At 37.8% G+C, this 12,032-nt stretch overlaps 1 protein-coding gene across 1 annotated transcript in view; it reads left to right on the forward strand.

Annotated features, from left to right (window-relative positions):
* Positions 1 to 12,032, forward strand: part of LOC137502402 (uncharacterized protein PF3D7_1120000-like) — a 57,841-nt gene that overhangs the window by 28,339 nt on the left and 17,470 nt on the right. The gene's annotated exons all lie outside the window — the stretch shown is intronic.

Genomic DNA, 12,032 nt, shown 5'->3' on the forward strand with positions numbered 1-12,032 from the left:
GCGCCTTCTTTCAAACTCGCTCATTTGACAGTACTTTTTTTTGCATACGTCTGCGAAGAATCCTGCACGTCTGCTCAAGTCGCATGTATTCTTTACCTTCAGTTTAAAGCGACAACAAGAGCCGCAGGCGCATTTTACCAGTCGTTGGTGGTGCGCAGAGATATCGATGTGGACCTTGAACCTGAGGGTCGACATGGTTCAAATGCTAATCATTTCTTCAGGGCATACTAGAGCATATGTCCTGTGAAAATGAACTTCCTATCTCTAGTCTTTCAAGGTGTTCTAGATTTTATGGACATTAATGTACTTCAATCATTCACAACATTTACCAACACCAATAAGTAGATCAGAAGCGATAACAATCTGCAACAACACAAGGTAATAGAAAATACTATTTCATGAAAGATATCCATCTGAAAAGTAATTAATATTTGAAAATGGTACTTAAATGTTTATGTTGGAGTTGATTCAGTCCTGGCTTGCATCGTCTCACGATTCGTCCCTTTAGGACCCTTTAGGTTGTGGTGGGATCTCCCCTTTTAGTAGCACATTCCGGAAGGAATTTCACTAGCAAAGTGCACCAGGATGGAATTGGAGATTCCTCTTGAAAGCAGCATGATGATTCCCTTGTTCCTTGTCTTGCAGGCTTCCTGTAACAGTAGGCTTCCTCACACCCATACATACACCTCTCACACACACTGAAACTAAAACGGCACATTAATATGTGCTCCAACCATTAATTTTTAAATGTCAGTCGACACTTAACTTGCAAGTTCAGATGATCTATGCATACCTCACGTGTTCTTGAATTAATATTGTAGTGGTTATGTCTTGCAGAAAATAAACTAAAGTGTTCCCCTTGTAAGCCAGCACGGCTAATAAACATCGCTTGGCGTAGAATATCGTGTAGAATTGTAGTGGGAACACAATTAAATTGAACTAAGATATATAATGGTTCCACCTTTCGAATAAAATTAGAATTAGACATGTAATGTAACATTGCTGGTCGATTACAAGCGGTACCGGTTTCAGCCCCTGTTCCGGGTCATCATCAGCCGATCACTTAAAATAAAAAACAATACGCAGGGAAACAATAGTTGATGTAAAAATATTTCACCAGTTGCAGTTCATGAAGCACTACAAAACTTTAGTGATTAGCACTGCGTGTTGAAGGTTCCCAAGATCCTGAAGAAGTCAAGGATCAATCACACAAATGAAGCCAGACGCAAGTTCTAGGAGAGCCGCAAAACATATGTGCTAACCGGGACTGTGCTTCCGAATTACTGTGAAACTCGATGAAAAATTAAATTGTTCAAGAAGCAAGCCTGCAAACTCTGCTAGGCGTGAAATCGTAGAATAATGTTTAATATACTTGATATTAGAAATATGTATTTATGTTTATAGAATCTCGTATATCAGATTTTTGAAGTTTGGAGAATGCAAAACAGTTGACATATAAAACAATTGTGAAAAGAAAGAAGTTAAAAAGCGCAATATTAGAACAATTGAGAAACACATTTACAAAGCGTGTGATTTCTTTGAAGATAAGAGCTCAGGTGGTTCTTGCTGTGATGTAATATTTAAATTTAAATGTTGTAATGATCTGAATCGTAAGTGATATTATAATACGCAGATCAGTGCAGAAAAGAAAAAGAGAGGTAAACAAAGATGTTAATGGAAGATAAATAGGTGTAGATCAGAATATAAATAATGACTAAAACAGGTAAAAACATTATATGTAGAGGGGTTGAATTAGATAAGGTATTCTGCCCGAAGGCAGGTCCGAACCTCCGCAGTGGTGTTCCTGAGCCAGAGTTTATGTACGGTAGGGTGGCCAGTTCCTTTCCGCTCCTCTATTCCATTACCTCCACCAGCAGCGCGTGGCAACCCATCCAAATCTTGACCACGCCCATTGTTGCTTATCTTCGGAGATCTCACGGGATCTGGTGTTTCAACACGGCTACGGCCGACGACGTTGAATTAGATAGGAGATGATTGATGGAGAATAGGGAAATTAAGGAGGAGTTGTAGTTTAAGCTGGGGCAGATGGATAGATTATTGAAGGTAGAAACGTGGGTAAGAACTGTGTAAGGCATGGAAATTTCGAATTCGAGTTTAGAAATTTAGAATTTTTGAAAATGAGGAAGTCGAATAGATTATTGGGATTTACAGAAATGTCGTTTAAATAGAAATTAGGGTTGAAGTATTCGTCAAGGTGAATGAAAGGATTTTCAGTTGTGTTTAGAAGAAGGCCTTTGTTATTAATTTTATGTATTACCATGTCCTGTTCAATTTGGTGAAATTATGTTTAGAGTCTTGTATGTATTGTCCTATTGCAGAGAATCTATTATATTTTATGGCGTTGATATTTTCGGAGTATCTGATAATAAAATTACGTCCAGTATGACCATTGTACGAAGTGCTGCAGTTGTTATATTTCAATCTGTAAACTCCAGATTTAGAAAAGCATTAGATTTATTTAATTAGTTAGAGTTGTGTTATATATCAAGATTTATGTTATTGTTCTGAAGGAAACTTTCATATTGTATTTTTGAAGAACGTTGGTGACTTTATAAGCGTCGTGAGTGAAGGTGAATGCAGTACCCACTGCATGTTCCACTTGCACTACAGCTGTTATAAGTGACCCACTGGCCGATTTAAATTAGGCTTTTGCGGCAATCTCAAACTCCGGTTATGTCAACACTATATACTGCTGTATAAATGATACAGAATTATTAAAAATGTAATATTTTGATGTATTGATGTGTTGTGGAATTAGTAACATTGGTTTGTAGAAATCCTATGTGTGGTGTGAAAATCTCATTCTCATTATAAATTGTTGTGTAGAACTTTAAGGTGTAACTATGAGTAGACTTGTACAGTGCTTACGCAGTGTCATTCTGCATTATTAAAACTTCTCTGAGATGCCCAGCTATCTTTTAGCTGTTAATTTTAATACTATAATTGGTTTTACAGTAAAATAATGATAATCATTAAATTTAACTATTTGTTAATTGATAATTCACCCAAGTGTCATTAAAATGTGTTTGATCCAACCCAGTTTCTTCCCTTTGGAAATAAATTGACCCATGAGCACTTCTCTATGCCCAGATACCTTTGATCCACGATTCCCTTTTACAGGATGTACCCTGCAATTTGCTAGTGTTTTCTTACATTTCTCTGAGTATTAGCTTCTAGATATTCCATGGGATAATTCCGGACGTCGGTTTATCCTCAAAGAAGTGTACACTTTGTTTCCTAATACGGATAGGTCTGTGTTGATATAGGACAGTCAAAGTTCATAGAACTATTGCGATAAACCTATTTCTTGATTGTTGTCTCTTTTTCTCTGTCCCACAGTGGGAGAATTCGTTTGTTTCATCGTGTGGTACTGAATGTTCTCCTTGTAAATATGGTAGTTAAAGTGAATTGTTTTTGTATGTTTTACACCAACTGAAGTTCTGTTAGGATCAACTTGCATTAGCTTGATCACCTCATGTATCATGTCTTTTGTGGTTTTTATGAGAAGGGTGGTTTCATGGAGTTACTTCGGACTGTGCTGCAAGAATATAAGCATAAACTTGGAAGCATAGTCTATCGTAATTACAATGCCGATATGCTTGATAAATGTCTTAAAGGAATTCTTGGTGAAAGACATACGGAGAAGCTGCGAAGAAGCAATGGCTACCAAGATTCTAGAACCGACGAGCATATTTAGGCAGCCCATCTTGATTTCAAGGGAGGATGGGGTTCTATTTTACTCTTTACTTTTCCAAAGTAACTCCATGTGTCGTAAAATTGTGGATATGTATATGAAAACTTATGCCCAAAGGTGCATGTGGCTCTGGGTAACGTGTTGTTTGAAATTACATATTAAGTTACCCTCACAATAAGTATTGGAAGAGGAGGAATTCAAGCAATTGCTTCTTTATGGTACTGAACAACTGAATTTGGGAGATGCTGGGTTTGAACCCGTTGTTGTCAGACCAGAAGTGCATGTTTTCCATGGTTTCACATTTTCAAATCAAGCAAATGGTGTGGCTGTACCTTAATTAAGGCAACAGCGGCTTCCTTCCCACTCCTAGCCATTTTCTAGCTTTTGCCATACGACCTACCTCTGTCGGTGTGATGTAAAACAATATTAAAAAACACTTCTTTGGTGAAAGAGAAATGGCAGAAATCTTCAAAAAACCAATATGCCGTAGGTTATGTTTAAGAAGGGCTAAATTTATGAATTCAACCGGCCACTGATCATTACATTCAAGCTTTTCACTTTTTCTCTCTTTCATAAACTAAGCAAACTATATGTTATGTACATAGTCAATGAAAATTTACAGGCCTATAAGTTCCATAGATTCATAGTTTAAGAATATTCGTTGTTTCAATTAAACTATTGTAATTAGGGGACATGTAAATGTGGCTTAGAATTACTGTGGTGCAGTTATTTTATTTGTAAATATTAAGCTTGATTTATTATTACATAATCATTTCATTCCTTGAAATTGAGTTCTTACTAAAATTCTATTGTTTCAGTTAATCTGTTGTAATTAGGATAATGTAAGACCGGTTTAGAATTGAAGAGTAGCTATGTTAATTCGGTTACTTGCTTTGGAAAGGCCAGAAATCTCATGGCGTCAGAGATGTCTATGAACTTTTCTACGAAGGTACATCCAGCAGGAATGGTGTTCACTTCATTGTGCGCAAGTCTGCGAGATTAAGTTGCTGATGTTCAGCGCTATTCAGACAGCCTTATGTCAATTACATTCAACATTGCATCCTCTGGAACTTTTGTTTTCTCTGCCACAATCTGGATGTGATGACCTAGATAAGGAACAGAATTGGCAGGAGCTACGAGATCATGTTTCAGAGCGTCCTGAAGACGAGTTCCCACTTATCTGCGGTGATCCTAATGCGCATGTTGGTCACACTAAGAACCGTTATAGCTGCCATGGTATCTGATATAATGATGGAACTTATATTTCATTGAGGCAAATGACTTGGTTTCTGGCAATACGTTCTTCAAAAATGCATCAATCACCTCATCACCTATACTTGTGGAGACTGAAGCAAACAAATTGACCTTATCGTTGTTCGGCTCCGTGATCTCCGACTAAGAAAGGATGTGAATACCATGTCATCTCTGTACCACCTCAGCATAAGGTAGTCATAGCGGATTTAATGCATCGTACAAGTGGAGGGATAAATGCCCCCAAGAAGATCAAGTGGTGGAAGCTTGAAGAGTAGAAGGAGACCCTAGCAGACAGGATAAATTTTCCTCTCGTTGACATGAATGAAATTGACAACATGTGCACATATTCTACAGATCCTTCACTGTAATCGTCACTGTAAATTTGGGTACAACATAAACTAGTTCCTACTGTGTTGGAAATCAAACGTTTTTATGGTTGATTCCAGTCCAAGAGGAGGTGTAGGAAAAGACAAAGACATACTCTATATAAACTGGGTTTCACAAAAGACTCCAGAACATGGAAAGAATCGTCATTGCTGAATCTGTCGCTGAATCGAGGCGCACTCACTGTACGAGGTGTATCAGAACTATACTGACAAAGATATCAGGCATGCTCTCCGTGTGATGTTGAGAATGATGGCGAAGTCGGATTGCCGGGGAAATTTTTCTTTTCGATGAAATGAAGTGACCTTGTTACTTCCGGGCGCGCAATTCAAATTGACAAACTTGCTGTATTTGGTATGCCAGAGTGTCAGCTGCTGTGCGTCAGAAGAGGGAAGTGAGAGGCGGGAGGCAGAGGTAATGCTCAGAGTGAATGCAAAAGTTGCCCGTTCATTTCTCATAGTCGCCTCCGAGCTCTGGTAGGCAGTGTAAAGTTTGTTTTAAACAAATTGACTCCTTTTATTAATAAATTAACTTACATTAGAATGTAAGCTTTTGATGACACTCCCTCCCCCACCTCCTTTCATACCGACGAGGTTTTATGAATCCATGTGAGATTAAAAGGTCTCGTGAGAGTTCATGGAAGATCTGAAACTGCTGATGTACACTACAACACTGCTGATGGTGTTCTCATCCCCACAGTTCTTCACAGAACACTGCATACCATACTTGAAGTAGTAAAATGTTTCATTTGTAGTTGCTTTGAGTTTGGGCTATGTCACATCTTTCCCTGCTATATGACTGTGATGAGCCTTCTTCTTGCATGTTCGTTTTTTATTTTCACACTTGCAAGCATTGAAATATGCTGTTTGAAACAGAATTGTATCAATGCAGCATGTAGCCCATGTGATCTCAGCAAAACCACAATATTTAGAAAACACTGTGGGGAAAGTTTCCATATTGTCAAGTGAAGGGAACTTAATTTAAATTGAATAATTTTCTCTTTTCCCGTAATTCAAATGAGTTCAAAAAGAATTTTAAGAACTTTTGAAGGAAGGAAGAGATTGTACTTTCAAATGAAATTCATTTTGGAATCACAGACATTCGCCACAATTAATTTGATATTAAAACTTCAAGACGAAAGTGAGTCCATTTGTGAACATATTTTTCATCAAGCAATTAATAGGGAAAATGCAAGTCTTACTCAATGAAATGAATACATTTTGTCTTAGAAATCGGCTATTATTTCGATCACCGTATACCTCTCTCTGTACCTGCTCCATAAGGACCGTTAACCCATTGTGGAATCTCATGCCCTTCTTCCTTATTCCGTATCTTTTCCTGGTACAGAGTGGGAAGGATATAGTCGGCTCCCAGTGAGTGGCCTCGATTTGTATTGATGTATAGATGGCGCACAAACTTGATTTGGAGCTGCGACATGCAAAGTAATGCAGGTATTAAGTGGAGTTACATGAATAACTATGAACACGAAGTAACATCAACATGGACAGATTTTGTTCCAACACTCGAGCGCAAAATTGATTACACCTTTAGTACTTCGTGCTATTGGAGCTTCATCAAACTTTAAATATTTTAAAGTGGTTAATCACTTCGCTTTGTTCGCAGCCATTGGAGCACTTAGGCTGAGTATTATTGACCAAAATTCCAAGATAGAATTAACACTCAGATGGTGGTGTCCAGCACACAGTTAAATATTAAAATTGATCAATCCAATGCTGAGATGGAAGAATAAGCTATCCAAGAAATTAACACCAGTGAAAAGATGGAGCCTAGGTTTGTGGAAGGTCAATCCGCTCTAGAGAGGAGGTTTGCTGAAGCAGACAAGACCATTAACAATATGCTCAATGAATCAAATACCAACTTAGAGCAAAGATTCAAAGAAGCAGGTGCATGAATTGAGAAGAGATATTCTGACTCCAGTGGTAAAGTAGAAGCCAAACTCAGTGAATAAAAACCCTATTTCTTGAGAATCTTGAAATTCTCAAGGAAGAAATTAGAGCACAGGATGTAGCGCATATAAGATGGTCTGGCATAACCGCAGGCTTCATAGCCTGAGCCACGCCATATAAAACCAGTCAATAAATCAATAGAGTCTGTAGATTGTGACATTAGAACAGTTCTTCTATCAGTTCAGTCGTTCGCTTCCGAATTAAAGGAACTCATATCTGAATTTCAAGAATCACACAGCCACATATTGCAAGGTCAGATTAAAATGGCCCAAATTCAGGAAAAATTCAGTGAATCATTTAAGTATGATATTAGTAAAATCAATAACGAAATACGACTTATTAAAACTACCCAAGGAGAATTTGATAAGCGTTTCACTGGACAGTTAGAAAACACAAATACCACAAATAACAGTCTTTTGCAGAAATGTTAATGATCTCTAAACGGATCTACAAGCTGAAATCAAAACCTGAGACACTGTATTTCAGTCTAAAGTAAAAAGTCTATCTGAAGAGATGACACAAATTAAACAAAAGGAAAACCTATCATTTTCATCAAGCCGTGCTACTTAAAAGGATATGTCATATACAACAACTCTTATTAAGATCCAAGACGACAAACCAACTAAATTTTCCGGACGAGGTGAGTACACAGCCCGGGAAATTTCACGTAACTTTGAAGATTATTTTCAGGACGACGGAATAGGTCAGGATAGAAAACTCCGTACAGTCTCTAAGTTACTGGAAGGCAGAGCTCTCTCGTGGTTCATCGCATTTAAGAGTAGTTTTGATACCTACGAGGATTTTATGAAAGCTGTTCTAAACTGTTTTTTGGATACGGAAACCCAACATCTTGTAAAAGTGCAATTATACTCCAGAAAGTATAATTCTTCAGTCAATACGTCCCGATACTGTGATTATCTTCTCATACAACTTAAGAAAATGCAATTTCTGGATGCTCCACTGCCGGATAAAGAGCTTATCCAGATCATGACTTTGCAATTCCCGTCACATGTACAGGAGATACTTGTAACTGCTAACATTCGGACCATAGAACACTTAGATGCCACAATAAGGAGACCTGATACTGCTAACAACCAGTTAACTCCTAAAGAGGGCTGGACTAAAGATATTTCTACCAATTCTGCCGAGATCAGAACGCCTGATTGAGAGAACGTATAACCGAGAGAAGAGAGGCGGAATAACACAACCTCTCTCAGTAGGTATCGTGGATTTCCAAGACGCCAGAATCATGGTGAAGTTCCCTATAGGAACAGACCTTCTTGGAGAAAACAGGAGGAAGCTCCAGAAGAAAAATAGAAGAGCAGACCTAGAATGCAGGTGGGAAAGAATCGAACCTAACGATGACCCTGGAGCAACTTCGTTGGAATACCAGCAGCATATCAGAGCACAAGAGAAGTCTAGTCATGATATTAAATGTAATCACTTTAATTGACTCTGGAGCGCAATCCTCACTTATATCTGACAAACTGATTGAATCTTTGAAGAATAATAACGATATTTTGCTAATGCCAGTTGCATAACTGAAGGTCCAAGGAATAATTCCAGATAAAATATCAAATGTAGGATGCAAGCATTAGTAGAATTTTACATCAGTGGAAAGTCATTTGAGCATATTTTTCTTGTAATAGCACGTATCAACTATAATATTACTTTAGGGTCAGACTTTATGATAAAATATAGAGGAACCATAAATTACGACGCCAATCTTGTAAGTTTGAGCAATGCTGATTCTCTAGAGCTACAGCTGGTGGATCATGGGGACATGGAGACTGAAGAGATTGGAACCCCTGCCGGAGAGGTCGGTCTGACTATGTATTACCCGCTGAATGCGAGGATGCACTAGCCGAAGCAATGGTTGTTACGAAGGGTGAACCACAATAGGACAAAGAAGAGTCCGTACTTGACGAAAACTCCATAGTCGGTCCCTAGAATTTTATATCCATATCCAGTGTGGCTGAAGACCCAGAACTCGTAGCCGGATTAGGGAAAGCTGGACAAGAGGTATTCAACATCTATCGAAGTGTATTTGATGACCAACTCGTTGAAATGAAGGGTTTCGTATAATACCTTAATGTAACTGATCGTTCCCCTTATAATAGAAAGCCGTATCCGATTCCGAACAAGTTTAGAGACGAAGCTAAAGTCCTTATCCAGCAAATGAAGGAAGATAACAACATTTCGCCTTGCGTTACGCCTTATATCAACCCACTGGCAATTGTTCACAAGTCTAACGTTCGTATTAGGTTATATCTTGAGGCTCGCGTCTTCAACGAGAGATGGGTTCTCGAATATGATCGTCCTCCTCTATTGAAAGACATCATCAGACGATAGCAAGGATGGATGGTACCCTAGGGGGTGTATACAAGGTCTCCAACCTCAAGATATATGTCCAGAAACAAAAACGAGCAAAAGGAAATCCTTCGAGTTTTCTTTAGCCACTGAGGGAGGAATATGTACTAGGAAGCATTAACGGCCTGGAACATTATTGTGTAATGTCAATTAACTGCAACGATACGGCCCGACGTGCGAAGAACTGCAACGGCACGGCTCAGGCAGGCAAACAGCGAGCTATTAACGTCAGAACTTCCACGTTGGAGATTGACGTCATGATCACGTGAACAACGCATGATTGCTTTAGAACATACGAGAAGTACTTTCACTAACATTTTATCCCATGGAGATATCAAATAATGACATACACGATCTTGTAGTCCATGATTTAAACATCAACATGTGGAAATTTTATTAAAATTGGCCCTCGGATTTAAAAGTTATTCCACAGTAAAAAATGGAATTTTATCGGAAGGGGAGGAAAGCTAACACAGCTGCACGATATAAAAGAACAGCAATCACGTACTCTGCTTCAATTATCTTCGGACTTGTAATCCAGTGAACAGTGTCGGTCTTAGAATTTTTTAAATTATTACTACAACTTGGTAATCTCATCATTTTTAAAGTGTTTAACAGTGCTGGTGATAGTAACTTACCTTACATTTTGGACTTTAACTCGAGTGAATTGGACTACATACAACTTATAATTTTCTTCTAGACAGAATAACTTAAAAAACATTTACAACTGATAAACGTGTGCAAGTTAAGGACATTTTCTTGTAAAATAATGTCTCGTTTACTAAAGCAGGCTATCTCATAATAGTGCTTTAATATACACATCTAATGACAATTTTGAACTATCAACGTATTGAATCTTTCGTCGCGAGTGCGTGATGTAGTACCGCAATCAGGACTTGTAAACAATCGCGAGATACAACATTCCGTCATTTGAATAGACTGTGATCTCAGTGTGAAAACACTTGTACATATCCTCCCACTGCTATTTTAAACGACGATTTTCAGAACAATAATTGTCAGCAATTTACTGCTGGTGTGGACTTAAGACGATACTGTGTTCGTAGTCTGAAGCAGGTCAGATAAGACGCTCGGTAGTTTGTATATCCAGCCAAAAACGCGTTAAAACCTGAGTGTCAATTATATTCATGTCTACCTGTCAATGTGGGATTGATGACATGGGACAAGGGACGTGGTCTCAACTAGGGAGTTTAACGTGGTACCATGACACCGGCTGTCAAACATGCTATTCCCTGAACCGCATATCTTCACAAACCATTCCTGAATTCCAGATTATTGTTGATATGAGTGTTTTTCGGACTCTTTTTGAATTCCACAAGACTATCTTTTCATTGGTGGAATATTAGAATCAGTGGTTTAGATAGCAGTTCAACAAACAGTTTATTCACTCTTACTTGAAATCATAATATTCCAACAGTATTATCAGAATATTTAAACTTCTATTCGTAAAGAAATTATACGATCGAACTTTGTAAGACGAATCTCTTTGCGATATCCTTTTAAGTGTTAGATGTTTAAAGAGAGTCTAGTGGAGACTTGCACAATTTTAAGTGTTAATCATTTAGAAAACACTGTAGGGAAATTTTCTATATTGTCAAGTGAAGGAAACTTAATTTAAATTCAATAATTTTCTCTTTTCCCATAATTCAAACGAGTTCAAGAAAGAATTTTAAGAATTTTTAAAGGAAGAGGTTGTACTTTGAAATGAAATTCATTTAGGAATGACAGACATTCGCCACAATTAATTTGATATTAAAACTTCAAGACGAAATTGAGTCCGTTTATTAAAGTATTTTTTGATGAAGCAAATAATAGGGAAAATGCAAGTCCTACTCAATGAAATGAATAAATTTTGTCTTCAAAATCAGCTATTATTTCTATCAGCGAATACATCTCTCTGTACCTGCTCCATAAGATCCGTTCACCCCTTTGTTGAATCTCAAGCCCTTATTCCTTATTCCGTATATTTTCCCGATACAGTACATGCGATTTAGTGTTAATGACTATGGCAGCATCCTTCCAAATTCTGTGCGAGATGGCCCCAATTCCATCTCTTCTAGGATATCTTCTGATATGACTAGAAAATATATCTAATTTTATATTTGGTTTTCAGTCCCATTCTTTCTCTGACATAAGGAGCGAGGAGCCCATTCTCAGTACAGACTTTGGTATTAACAATCTTCTGCCGCTAGAAATCTTTCTTAAACATTAGTGAAATTTTGAAAGTAACTGTAAGACTGGCAGGTAATGAATTATCATGTTCATTTGTTGGTGACTGTATTTGTAGATACGTGTTATATGCATACTTAATATGCCTTATTTTC

The sequence above is a fragment of the Anabrus simplex genome, chromosome 10, assembly GCF_040414725.1.
Source record: "Anabrus simplex isolate iqAnaSimp1 chromosome 10, ASM4041472v1, whole genome shotgun sequence".
NCBI lineage: Eukaryota > Metazoa > Arthropoda > Insecta > Orthoptera > Tettigoniidae > Anabrus > Anabrus simplex.